This window comes from Desmodus rotundus, chromosome 9 (assembly GCF_022682495.2).
Source record: "Desmodus rotundus isolate HL8 chromosome 9, HLdesRot8A.1, whole genome shotgun sequence".
Taxonomy (NCBI): domain Eukaryota; kingdom Metazoa; phylum Chordata; class Mammalia; order Chiroptera; family Phyllostomidae; genus Desmodus; species Desmodus rotundus.
In genome coordinates, this window is record NC_071395.1 from 85,925,615 (window position 1) to 85,937,568 (window position 11,954).

The following is an 11,954-nucleotide window of genomic DNA, read 5'->3' on the forward strand; positions in this document are numbered from 1 at the left end:
GATAAATAAATGCAAAACTGAGAGTTTATCATTATCCCTTGTAATTTCTTTCATTATTTAGTCCCTGTACTACTCTAACTGGTCCCACATACTGACCCACATTCAAGCCTGGGCACTTCTGCATTTAGTGTGCCTTAGAAATCTTTGTCATTCTTTCCACCAAATGTTAGGGTGTCACCTTTTTCTCTGAAGGCTACTGAATCCATCCCTGTCTAGTTGTTATTAACTGGTGATCATGTGTGTAGCCTTTTCTGTGGGAGTTGGCATTTCCATCATGGTTCCTAGAGACTCAGTGTCCTGTAATCCAAAGTATGTGTCTACAATTATGAATACAGTCCTTACACTTAATGCTTCTGGATTTGATGTTCTGAACAGATTCCTTCTTTGAAGCATTCCCTATAACGCAAACTTTAATATGCCCTTTAATAGAAACAGAAGGCTCATTTTTCTGTTTTATCTGCAGCAGAGGTGATTTAAATATTAAACAGAAAGATCTTATCACTCACAAGACGGACAGATCCATTAAGTCCCAGAAGGACTTTCCATCAGGATTAGAGCTGAGGCTCTGTGGTACATGGACTTTGCTTTAGAAATATTGCCTAACTCTAAGTTGAAAACATTTTTAAATAGGCAGTAATGGAGTAAGATCTGACCCTCTTTCCTAATATCAAACAAATCTCTTTACTCTCTCTCGGCTCACGGGCCAGTCTGATATTTTTCCACCCAGTCTCTGAACCCCATCCTGTTTGCCCTAGAAGAGAAGTATTTGTGTTTTGCAACCCTCTTAGGTAGAGGCTTTTAATCTCGCATTTGCAAATACCATATGGTCTGAAAGCCAATTCACCATTATTCTAAGACCTCAGGGCCACCTCCAAACAATACTCCTTTATCCTGATATACAAATAACCGTTTCTTTGAGACAGAGCTATTCATCCTGCAGGGGTGTCAAACTCATTTTCACCCGGAGGCCACATCAGCCTCCTGGTTGCCTTCAAAGGGCCGAATATAATTTTAGGACTGTATAAATGTACCTATTCCTTAACTAGGGGCAAGGAACTCGGCACTACCACCAAAGAAACAAGGTGCCAGGCTGGATAAAACAAGGTGGAGGGCCAGATTCGGCCCGCAGGCCTTGTGTTTGCCACCTGTAAAGACTATGGCTGTCACCAAGCAGGGGAAGACACCTGGAAATTATGCACAGCATGTGGGCCTCACCTGTCCCTCTTCATGCCTTAGATGAGTTTCCGTGGTTTATTTCTTTCCTCAAGGCTGACAACTGCACTAGCGTTATTTGTAATGAGGTTCTTCAGACCATGAATTCTATCAGGTTTTCTTGTCGAAAAAGTCCTCATGTTGTCTTTATTATCTAGACTGTATTTTTTTTTTACAAGATATAGGATTCTAGATCAACAGATTTTCGTGTGTTTTTGTTACTTGTTCAACACTGCAAAGACAGCATTTCTTTGTCTCCTGGCCTTCATTGCTTCTGTCGAGAAGTCAACAGTATTTCTTGTCATTTCTTGTATGAAATGGACTCCCCCCAGTTGGACTGTGAGGTACCTTGCTATAATGTTCTTCCTACTTACACGACTTGGGTTTATGGAGCTTCCTGAACCTGGCACTTTACATTTTTTAAGCAAATTTGAAAACATTTTCACCACTATTTTTGCAAATCTTTTTTCTGTCCTCATCTGTCTTCCTTTTCTCTCTAATAACTCTAATTACATGTATATTAGATTATGTGATATTATCTCATGGGTCGGTGAGTTCAGTTTTTTTAACACTTTTGTTTCTCTTGGTGCTTCATTTTCAATAGATTCTATTTCTCTCAAATTTACTGATTTTTTTTAGCCAGGGAAGTTTTAATCATGCAAAAGCTAGACAATATAAGTACAGCAAGTATTGCTATGGCTCTGGAACCTCAAGACCCAGCCACTCATTCACCACATTCTATCACCTTTAACTCCAGCTACATGTTTTTAATACAAATCTTTCCCTGATACTTATACTCATATATATACTTGGTATAAGTCTTACTCTGTACATTTGAGGATGTTATAGAATTATAGTTGTTTTATTGTTTGTTTACTTTTTTCTCAGTATTTTTATAATCAAAAACTTATAAAATGCAGAATGGAATAAGAAAAATTGCAATATGACTACCCCGAGACTACTCACATAAACACTTTTTAAAACATACATAACATGAAGTTTACCATTTTAACATGCTTACGTGTGAAGCTCTGTGGCATCAAGTACATTCACATTGCACAACCATCACAACGCCCATCTATAGAACTTTTTCATCATCCTCAATTGCACCTCTGTGCCCATTAAATATAAACTCCCATTTCTTTCTTCCCTGCCCATGGTAAACACCTTTCTGTCTCTATGAATCTATTTTAGATACCACATACAAGTGGATTCACATATTGGATCCACTTCCATTCACAAGTGGAACCATATTTGTTCCTTCACAACTAGGTTATTTCACTGAGCATAAAGTCCTCAAGATGCATCCATGTCAGAGCATGCATCAGAATTTCCTTCCTTGTTAAGACTGAATAATACAGATTGTATGTGCATACCACGGTTGGTGTATTTATTTATTCAGCAGTGAGCACTTGAGTTGCTTCTACCCTTTAGCTATTGTGAATAATGTTGCTACGAACACGTATACAGATATCTGTTCCAGTCACCACTTTTCTTTGCAGCATATACCTCATGTGAAATTGCTAGATCACATGGTAATTTTACATTTAATTTTTTGAGAAATAAAGTTCACTGATCTTTTGTTCTTCTGTGTCCAACCAGCTAGGCAATCCACCCAGTGGTTTTTCATGTTTCTTTTCTCATGGTTTTTTTTCCCTAGGATTGTCATTTTTCTTTTTTTTCAATAATTTCCATTTTGCTATGAAGACTAATCTTTTCCTTCATTGTTTTTATATTTACTTTTAAATTATTTGGCATATTTATAATTCTTCATTATTAAAGTCTTTGTTTTCTAATTATGTTATATCATTTGTGAGTCTGTTTACATTTACTGATTTTTCACTCAGTTAAGGTCATATTTACCAGATTTTTTGCTCATCTAATTATTTTTATTATTATATCCATTACATGGTTTTCTTTTTGTTTATTCTTCCTAGGTCTTATGGAGCTTCTTGGATTTCTTACTTTTTGAAAAGTATGAAAAGTTCATGCTTTTCAACAAATTTGGGAAAAAATTTACCATTGATATATACTGGACTTACAGATATCTAGGTTTTGAGTGTTAGGAGTTTGTTCCCTCTTCACTGAGTTTTGTTTTGATGAGGAGTTAATTTACTTTTCTATCAGTTTGATCATTTAGGGTTTGCTGTGAGGCTTTAGGATGTCTCTGGCTATACCCTTCTCCTAATGTGTAGACTTAAGTCCACTGAATGCTTATGCCGTTCAACAAGATCTCTTCACTCTAGCTGGCAGAAAACTAAAGGTTGCACAGCCCTGTCCATGCCCTGATCATTGATCAGCTCATAGCTCCACAGGTAACTTTTATTACTTAGCGGTTTGTCTTTGTCCACGCTCATGGAGTATCATCTCATACAGCTTACTATTCACCAAATACTCAATAGGGTCCCTGTGCAGATTTTGAGAGCTCCTTCCCTACCCAGTTCTTTCTTCCAGTGCTCTGCCCCAGAAATTACAGCTGTATCAGTAGCCCTGAGCTCCAATTGTCTCTCTCTCTCTTCAGCTCAGCAAGACCGCGGTTGTCTGATTGGCTCCTCCCTCCAGCATGGCTGTGCAGCAATTGCCTGTAGGCAGGGAGTCCTAGGAGTGTGGTGCTCGCCTTCTTTGTTGACCTCTTAAGGGTCACAGAACTGCGCCACAGGATCCAACATCCAAAAACAGTAATTCCATATATTTTCTCTGGTTTTATGGTTGTTTGTAATGGGAGGATTAATGCACTGCAGTTACACCATCATGGCCAGAAGCTGGAATCTCTCCTTTGTTATTTCATTCTCAGTTTCTGTTGTCAGGTTTATAGTTCTACCCTCTTCTTAAATGTTTTCAGGGTGTTATTTTTGGCACTCTCTTCATTCGATTCACTCTCCGAGATGAGCTCATCGGCTCCACGGCTTCAATTATCATTAATATGCTAAGGACCCCTTCAACCTGTGTCTTCTGCCAAACCTCTCATTCCTATTATTTCAAATGTGATATTCAGTTGCCTACTGGACCTTACTACTTCGACATGCTAAAACATCTCCAAGTCAATATCCAAGACTGAATTGAATATCCAAAACTCTTTCTTCTTGTATTCTCTGTTGTGGTAAATAGGCACACCATCCACCAGGCACACAAACCGGAAATCTGGGGTTTATCCCAGCCTCCTACTTCTTTCTCCTATCCAAGTACTAACCAGGCCCAACCCTGCTTAGCTTCCGAGATCAGACGAGATTGGGTGCATTGAGAGTGGTATGGCTGTAGACTATTTCTTTCTAATCCCTTACATCCAATCAAGTCTCATAGATTCTACTTCTTAAATATTTGTCAAAACCACTGCCTCTCTCTATCCTCACTGCACTATCTTAACCCAGCCTCCTAATTTCTTAAGAGCTAACTCTCATAGAGCTTTCACTATATGCCAGTTACAATTCTAATCACTTTTGCATATGTTAATGCTATAAATTCTTGTAAAAAAAACTATGTAGGATGGGTACTATTATTATTGCAGAAGAAAAAAATTGGGGCACAGAGAGAACTCCTCAAAGGGTTGCACAGTTATTACTTAAAAGAGCTAGAGTTCAAATATAGGCAGTCTTCCCCAGAGTCTTTGGTCTTAACCAATGGTCTGTACTGCTTCTCAAAATTGTTTTTACCTCCAAATCAAAACTATATAAGTAACCTACACTGACTTTTCTTAAATGTGAATTCGAGCATTTCTCTCCTCTAATTAAAAACTTTCACGATATTCTCATCTTCGAGGTAAGATGTAAACACTAAATTTTCCATATACCCTACTCTGATCTAAGACCAAGAATATGTTCCCTTTTTACCCATTTTGCTCTTCCCTATAGTTAATCCACTTTTATTATAATGTCTCAGACCAGGTGTCCTCTTTGTGGAAATGTTTCACCACATCACTTCCCTTACCCATGTCTGGGTTTGAAGCTCACACTTCATGTTCCGTTAATGTGGTAGGTTATTGCTGTCTTACTGTCTGCAGCACTATTTATACCATCTGGCAGACCCGGAGCTCTCTAAGCATAGGGACAATGTCTTTTTCCTCCATGATTTGTTCCCAATGCTAGCAGAGTATCTAACACATTCTGAATGTCCATTAAATATTTAAATACATGACTAAATGGATAAAAATGCATAAAAACAGCTGCATTCATCCTAACTCAAACTCCTATAAGGAATTTATGTTACCGCTAAGTGAAGTTCTAAAACTAGTGAATGGAGATGCCTTTTAATGAAAGTGATGAATCATCCTCAGTTGAATTACTTCTAGATTTTAAAATGCCAACCTCTTGACCTTTGGTGTATTTGAATGACAGACATCTTATCATAAATTTTCGCAGAAAACCATTCACAGTGACAGAAAACTTAAGAGAACAATTAGGTTGTTTAGCAGCAAATCATCTTTAATAACTGAAGAAGAGGAGATGACGGAGGTGGCTACATGGCAATTTCTCTTGGTGCGCAGAGAGCTTTGGGATGCAACCACTGAAATATTTCTAGTAACATGTACCTTTTCTTCAATCTGTCTAAAATTTCTTGACATCCCGGTGCACAGCTCTAAGTCATGGTCTAAAACCCAGCCTTAGATGGATTTGAATAGGTTGGTTTAGTTGCACAGCTCCTGCCTTCCATGTGCCACTGCACCCGCACGCTCTCCTGCCACCAACCCCTGGAACCCTATGCGTGTGGCATCTCCCTGTTCTCTGTCCACATTCAAACACTGTGATAAGCTCCGAGAATCCTCTGGCTAAAGAACTAGTAAATTTAAAGTTTTAATTGTTTTTCTAATTTGTCTAGAAGATAAAATAGGATTCAGGTTTGTAAAATCTATTTAGGAGTAATGTTTCTACAGGGAAATTCATCCAGTGGGTAACAAAAAACACTTCTGGCCTGAATACCTACATTCCTTTCCCACACTTCTTTTGTTTTTTGTTAAGGAAGATGAAAGAATAAATATATCTGTTAGGAAATTGTGCTGATGAATTCTTTTTTTTTCACAGAGGTATCCATTTCCAACAATTTCCTAATGTTTATCATAAGTTGTTATTAACGCTAATCTTGCCGCCGCCAGGCAGTGACCCCCACCTGTAGAGCGGAGATAAATGGGGTTTGTTTCTGAAATCCCAAAGGTCAATATAATTTATCAATAAAGCTGGTTTCCCCTGAAAATCTTTGTGATCCCTATTCTATCTCCGTTAATTAGACACAAAGATGTCCTTGCTAACATCTCGTCCACTGGCTTTTCCTAAATGTTGGCTTTTGCTCTTTACCATCTTTAGTGGACATAGTGAAATATAAAATCAGAGAGGACAAAGGAACCACTCACAGGAGAGGCTCCAAACAGATATTTCTACAAGAGAAAGTTGGGTCAGCAGCAGACCAAGCCAAATGGCTCTAAATTCAATCAGCATCCTACACAGCACGTCTGTTTTCCATACCTTCTAGGAGAAGTCCAGTGGCAAATGCTTAAACATGTGACCATGACTTTGACTTGAGCTTGACTGAATCCAATCTTCTTGATAAGTCTTGCTCTCTCTCTCTCTCTCTCTCTCTCTCTCTCTCTCTCTCTCTCTCTGGTGCACATTCTCTCTCTCTCCTCCTTTCATTTCTCGTTCCCTCTCCTCTCTCTCTTTCCTTCTGCCACACACACACACACACACACACACACACTGCAATGTCTCCTCTTTCCTTCCACAACATGCAAGATCTATTTGGCATGAGCAAGACATTTGCACTCTTTCCCCTCTTCTAAATATGCATATGATAATGAGATGATTGCAGATGTGAAACTTTAAATAATAATTATAAACCTTGCCTCCAAAAGTAGAACAAAGAGTGAGTATAGTATGTATCATGGTTCCATAAACAGTTTTTTTTCACATTTTTTATTGTTGTTCAAATAAAGTTGTCTCCACTTCCCCCCCACCACTCTCCTCCACCCCAGCCAAGACTTTATCACTGCCTTCTAAGTGAAAGTGTTCTCTGGCCTCGGGGTTTATAGAGAAGCAAACTTGTACTTATAAGTTTGTAAAAATACAAGTTTGTAAAAATATGCTCCTGCTTTTGACACTGGACAAGTAGTTATTTCACAAGATGAGTAGCTACATCTCCTGTGACTTTTTTAGTATAATGATCATCTCAGAGAATATACTTACTAGTTTTAATAAAGAGACAGTGGTTATATCAAAGGTTTTTCACCCTCTATTGGTGCTATTAAAGGGGCTCTCCTCAGTAATGGTGGAAGCTGGGTTTGTATTTAGAAAATTGCTCAGGATTCTCTCTCTTCTGCTCCAAAAGAAAAGAATTGGCTCTTATTTAGTATCTTTTTCCCCAGTGCATGCATATTTTATTTTCAGAGACACTGTGACTGATTCAGAGCTACTTTTGTTCATCAGTTCTAAAACCAGAGAAATTCAAATTCCGTAATCTACACACAAGGCAGGACAAAAATAGGTTTACCATTGTTTGTATGGAAAATGATGCAACAATTATAAGTAACAATACAAGAATAAACTGTGTGTGCATTTGTCAAACACAGGAGGTGTTGCTCAGGATCAGAAGTGTCCCCATGTGTATGTATGTATGAGGTTGAAATTCAGAAGATTCTTTTTGGTGTGACTTGAGCAAACCCCCCAAATTCCATTTCATGCGGCCTCTTCAGTAAGGTGAGGGGTTTGGACTCCTACTCCTCTTCTAGTTCCCAAGCTCTTTCATACACAACACAGCATAGTTTGTAAATGTTGCCATACGATATGTTTAAGGCACAGGTATCCTGGGTTATGTCTAAAGCATGTAATGCAGACATATAATATGCCTTAAGTCATACTCAATATGTTGTACTAAATCCTTAACACAAAGTTTATCCAGACTCACCTTACTCCTTCTATTTGAACCCATAATTATAGGATCCGAAGGCTGTGGAGTGAACTTACTCCCAGCCCTCATTTTGGTCACAAGGCGTAATCTAATCCTCTAAAACTGTGGAGCACTAAAAATCACAGTTAGGCTGAAAAATGCCAAAACAAACATGTTTTTAACAGATTCAGGGAAAGCAGAAATAATGTGGTGTTTTCCCTGGGAAATCGTCTGCACTGTCCAAAGCCAGTTACAGCAGGTTTCTTCTGGCCTGGCCTATTGACCATCCAATGGAAACACTTGCTCCAAAGGGAACGCAGAAGGGACCGGCAGGGAGGCTGGGCGGTAGGCAAGGCTTTGCATGGTGCCCTGGCTGCAGTCTAGGTTGAAGCCATGCTGGGAAGTCAAGCCTTTCCCCTTCCCAACAGTCTCTTAAATGATGTTTCTTAGTCCACTCAGCCAATGGATGGTCTGTTGTTTTAACAACCACACCTCTCCTCCCCAGGGTCAAGTGCCTGGCTGGAAGAGGAGAATAGCTACATAATTTATCTTATTCCCTGGTTCATTCTTGAGCTAGAAGCCATCTGGTGCCTAAATATCCATGGGTGTTTATATATGAGGATACTATTCACAAAATGGACAAGCCTTATCCAGAAGATCATTTTCCACGTGCATGTGCGGGCATTGAACACAGAAATTTCTCCTAGGTGTGATCAGTGCAGACTTCTCAGAACTGTGTATTTGTAAAAGTGTTTTGTAAGAAAAATACATTGGAGAAGAACCATCAGGATAAAAATATAATTATATAAGCAAGTGAGCAATGAAGTGTGGTTATTCACGTGTTCTATTTATCCTGCAAGTGATCCAGAGCACACTTTTTAAAAATGCTACTTTGCCTTCTGTCTGCTTCTCTCATCATTGGAGGCCACTTCTTCCTCCTCTCCTTTCTATACCCAGCCTCTCCTATCCCAATGTACAGCGGGTTCATGCTTAGTGAACGCAAATACATTTTAACATTAACATAACTTGGAAGGCAAATCCAGTGTTCACACATAGATGCTTTGTAAGCATGGACAGCGTTTGAATTGTCTTCTCTTTGGCATTTCTCCTTCAATGTTCCTCTGCACTTATACAGGGAAGTGACCATTGGTACGTACAAGAGTGTATACGTTTCTGTGTGCATGAAGATGGCTTGCACTATTCAAGAGCATGGTACTGGAAAAGTCCACATGTAACACTAAACACTCAAAGCCATGTACTAACATGGACATGGGAAATCACTCCTCCAATGAGATTTACTTTTTCCCCAACTGTTCCATCTCAGAGGTATCCCAAAGATGTTGTTGAATAAATGGTTGAATGACTACTGGAGTGAAAGTGCAAATGAGTGAATTCTGCAGCAGCTGATAGTAGGTTGTGTTGGTGGCCACCATCCAGAGTATGCCTATTGATGAGCCCTTTTGCTATGAAAGGTAATATCCGGAAGAGAGATCTGTGAGATGCAATTTGTAGGTGATTTGATTTGTTCTTGCTGTTTGGACTATGGAAGCTAGCTAGACAAAGTGAGGAATCTCTTAAGCCTCCTATTAGCAGAAGGAGGAAGGTAATGAACTGAGGTCATGTGAGGCTTTCTTTGAACACATGCAGGAATTTAACTGAAGTGAGAATTTGAAGTACTCAGACTTACACTAAGTGTGATACACTCATTTCAACGTAGTTATGAGTCACTGGAAATCTATTTAAACACCCTGTGCATTGAGGCTAAGGTTAAGGGACACAGGCATGTACATAGACTAGTCCCACCTTAGGTTTGTGCTCCCCCCAATTCGCTGATACCTCTATCAACACATCATTCAGCCCTGAGTTGGGCAACTGAACCACACAAGAGCCTACAGGTTCTATCTTATGATTCTAGAACACTAATGATAAAGTCCTTAGAAAACACACATTGACACTGATTGAGTGATTGAGACATGATTTTGAGCTCAGCAGCCTGTGGTTCTGCTTTTTTTTTTTTTCCAGTTTTGCTGCCTACCCTCCCACAATATCAGTGGTATAAATCAACACATGTTGTACTCGCCAAATGGGAAGTTATCAAGACAGAAGCTGGCGTTCCCACTGGCTGCAGAAACCCCACTTAGGCCCAGCTCCCCTAAAATGGCACAGCAGGCTTTCTCCTGGCAGGAGAATAGAATCCTCAGGCTCCCTTCCCCTCTTGGCTCTCTCCAAACTTATACTCCCAGGAAGGAAACAACCACACTCTTTGCAAAAGATTAAAATGCTCATTTCACTATGTAAAATATGTCTCTATGCCACTATCATCATTGTAAAAGAAGTATAGAATAAGAATAATCATTTCTTTTTTGTTTCATCAGTTGAACTTCTGATGTTCTTTGACAAGTAAAGGGAGGGCTTTGCAGAAAGGAAAACAATGCTTATAGTAGATTATTGGGGGACAGGTTTGTTTTTATTTCAATTCTGTTTATTTTGCTTCATCTCTCTCCAATTCTGGTAAAGAAATAAGTAATTGTTGTCTTAAAAATTAAATGTCATGATGTTTGAATTCCATTGGCTTCTGATAAATAACTTGTTGCTGAGGACTGAGGCTGCTGGAAGGTTCTCAGAATCAGTTCCCTGGTAGCCAAGAATGGGTTGAGTAGGACCTCAGCCTTGATGTGGGTTGGATCATGTTTTGAGTCTGAGGCTAAATTGCCTTCTTAGCTCCTTCAAAAAAAAATAATAATACTGATTTAACGGGATTGATGTTGTGTCATCACTGTTCAAGTGCTTAAAATAAATGGTGAATAATCTGGAAGCGGGGTCGAGGGTTTCCTGGGCTGGCATTGTATAAAAGAAGTAGCTGGATGTCGTTTGTATATTTGTATGAAAATGAGATCAAGGATTCTCCAAAATCGAACCAAAGCAAACTGCCCACAGCCTTGTTTTGATAACTAAATAATAGATGATTTCTCTTATTATTTTTGTCACATACTTAATATTCTTAATAAGGAGAGTGTTTTGGAAGCTCCTTTTAGATCAGGGCAATGGACAGAGTTCTATATCTTGCTACTAATGATCAGCCTCTAAAACTTCAGAGAGAGGAAGGATGGTAAATCCATGCGTGGTGTGTACAGTGTGTACAACAGCGTGGAAGGTGGACTACAACACTGATTCGAAGTAAATGACCCTGTTTTCCACATGGATTCATGTAGTGATGATAATGCAGAGGGTCACCTCAAACAGTGTCCTGATTTAATCAAGTGCTCATCTTTGTAGATAATTATGGCACCACCGACATCGGTAGCAGAAAAGCCACACAATGAACTTTAGGAGGTAAATTCTTACCATCCAACCTGGCCCCGACTACCCAATGGTGGGATTTTCTGGAGAAATGTATTGTAGTGAATTAAACTATGCAGTTTGGAATTTGATCAGAAAATAAACAGCAACTGAGTGAAAACATATTAATAGGTCAAAAACCATTTTCTTCACATTTGAAAAAATATACATGTCACCCTTTATAAACCTATCTTAAGTGGAAGACTTTCATGTAACGGGATGAATAATATAATCATATTATTCAGGATTTTACATATTTATTCCCCAGCTTAAAAAATGTGTGCATAAAAATCATTCATTATGGTGAGCATGTTAAACAATTATAGTTGTTTCATCAGGGAATCAAAAGAACAGATTGTTCCCTCTTCTTCCTGGCAGGTTATATGCCTTTATTCTTAGTGATTCTAAGAAATTAGGAAAAAATGACAAATTCAATTAACAATGGTAGATGTACTCATACATGACAATTGCTTTTGAATTAATTACCATTGGCTGCTACTAGTTTAAAAAGGCCTGCCCTCAAAACTGCTAGT